General features: G+C 40.2%; 1 protein-coding gene across 1 annotated transcript in view; it reads right to left on the bottom strand.

Moving 5' to 3' along the window:
* The window catches only part of LOC138021547 (contactin-associated protein-like 2), a 12,657-nt gene extending 11,652 nt beyond the window's left edge, over positions 1 to 1,005 (bottom strand). Inside the window, exon 1 of the mRNA XM_068868446.1 lies at positions 642 to 1,005. The gene's annotated coding sequence lies outside the window, so the exon portion shown is untranslated. The remainder of the gene's footprint in view (positions 1 to 641) is intronic.
* Between the last annotated feature and the right edge of the window lie 1,495 nt (positions 1,006 to 2,500).

Genomic DNA, 2,500 nt, shown 5'->3' with positions numbered 1-2,500 from the left:
GGTTTTTCCATTCCCACGTTGAGTATGGTTCAACCACTGGCACGAAACAAGCGCGACAGCTGTGTTGACCCTTGTTTTGTTGCTCAACTTAATTAAACCCTTCCCCAACTGAGAATGAGACCTATAGATTTTACTCTTAGAGTATAAATTACATTTCTTGCTGTTCCGCCAAGAGTTGATGTTCATGCATACGCAAGGCGTATATAGTTGATAACTTCATTTTAAAAACGCAAACATTTGTCAAACCTGAAGCTATCCTACTGAAAACAACCTAGAGGCTACTCTTTCATACCATTTTATTTTCTAATTCAGTCAACAAATCGTTGTTCGGAACAGTATGTTGCGTGCCTATTACAGCAAAAACACTTAGCTGCAAGTGAAATGTTAAAAAAAAAATGTGAATTTTGCGTGCGGTGCATCTTGGATCGAAGTGTGAACTGACTGATTCAAAATTGGGGCTTATTTGCTAATCCTGAGGTACGTTCACCTGTCACTAACGCTTAACTGTCAAATTATGCAATATATGACACATTCAACATAGTACATCGCTCAAGGTTGCTACTTGGTGGATATCATATGTAAATACTCCTTACTAACTCCCTACATCTCGTATTGAAAAACCAAAATATAAATTAGGTTACCGTCATCATGAGTTCCGTTTAAACTGGCTTCTCGGATAACATCTTCACAGTGAAGACCGTCACTGTGAAATTCACGTTTTGCGTATTTATTTACGCAAAAGGAACTTAAAAGATACATCTTCGAATTTAAATGCCAACTGAAGAAAGACTCCGACCAAATATGAAACTGTTTTTCCCTTCTATACAGGCTTGACAACTGCAATAATTACGCGCATTCACGGTAGACTGAAATTTGGATTGTGCACTATCAACTTCTGGCAGACCACTGAAAGCGCGCATAAATATAAGGTAATAAGACATGCAACCTCTAGCACACCATTAAACTATTGTGCGCACGCCAACTGGAAAACTCAGGTCCAGGCTTAGCGTTATTTTCACCGTTTTGTTGTCACCACGTAGAATGTGCTGCTCTGACTTTGGAAAAAAACAGCAAGGGGAGACATTGTGACGTTTATTTAAAGCAGTGTGCATCTAATTACAGGCATTTCTGGACATATTGAGGCCTACGCACTATTTTGACCATCAGGTTGCGACAGGATATAAACAAGCTCATATATCTTGGTTTGACCTTATATGGTAAATGATTGCGTTAAGCGTTGCTAAACTAAAAATGTTTTCGTCGGAATGCCAAATTTCTCTTTGAATAAAGCCAAAAAGGAGAGAAGAAACTTTTTTTGTGGAAAGTTTGGATCAATTCCGACGTTTAGACCTACGCGAAAAGGCAAGAAATGTTTTTGTGATGAGCCTGCGTCTGTCTGACAACAAGGTATTACACAACATCGCATCAGTTCTCATCAAGTTTTTTTCGATTTCCCTCGGATTTGCTCGCATTTTCCGCTCGTATTTCGTACTACCAAATTTTTGGAGTTGAAGGAATTTAATAAAACAATTATTCCATTCGCGCTTGTTGGATATGAGACTGGTTATAGCCAACTCGGCGCTACGCGCCTCGTTGGCTATTTACCATCTCCTATCCAACGCGCGCTCATGGAATAATTGTTAATTATTTCATCCCTATTGTTGACAAAGAATGCAACAAAATTCTGTTGCATTGCCATTGTTAGATATTGCTAGAATGGTCTGTTTTATTGCCGCTTGCATGTCCAGAAGCAGCCGGATGGCGGATGGGAAAATTATTTTATCGGCCATAAAAAGGAACTTGAAAAACGCACGAAAGGTTGCGAAAATTCTGAAGCAGTTTATTCCTTGTAACCTTATCACTTTCTGACGGCACCGGATTCATTGTTCAAACGTCACGAAACTCGTCGACTGCATCCCCTTTGAGTTTACTTAATTGAACAAACGGACGACGTTCAAAAGCCGGTGCACTTTTTTTAAGAAGAATAAGTTGCATGCAGGATGGCGATCCGTCATGGTCTACTTCTTACTTCTTCGTTCCCAACCTCCTCCCCCCCTCCCCCCCTCCCCCTCCCCTTACTCTCCCGTGGCTTGCTCTTAACTAATTTTACTCGAAAGTCAACGCTGGTGGAAAGAAGCTTTTGAATTCACCAAACCACCTGCTACGAAGGCTACTTAATTCGTAGCACTATATATAGCTATGCCGGAAGATTTGATCTGTATGATTTGGCCATAGCAGGCAAAACTAAAAGAATGTTAATAATATATGGATTTGATGCATGCAGTGTCAAAATGACAAAAGTCGACAGGGCTCAATTGAGGTTGCTATTTAGTAGATCCCTCACTAACTCATTCTACTGAGCTTTAAAGGTCCAGTAACGACATTTGTCCAAGATAGAAAGAACTATCTTCTAACAAACACCAGCCTTTTGCCCTTGTGGTGATAGCAGGATAGCACGACAGCTTTGTTATGGAGTCACTTCAAATTCTTTATGGAGGCC

The sequence above is a fragment of the Montipora capricornis genome, chromosome 10 (genome assembly GCF_036669925.1).
Source record: "Montipora capricornis isolate CH-2021 chromosome 10, ASM3666992v2, whole genome shotgun sequence".
Taxonomy (NCBI): domain Eukaryota; kingdom Metazoa; phylum Cnidaria; class Anthozoa; order Scleractinia; family Acroporidae; genus Montipora; species Montipora capricornis.
The sequence above is the reverse complement of the archived record's forward strand: the minus strand, read 5'-3'. Positions and strand labels throughout refer to the sequence as shown.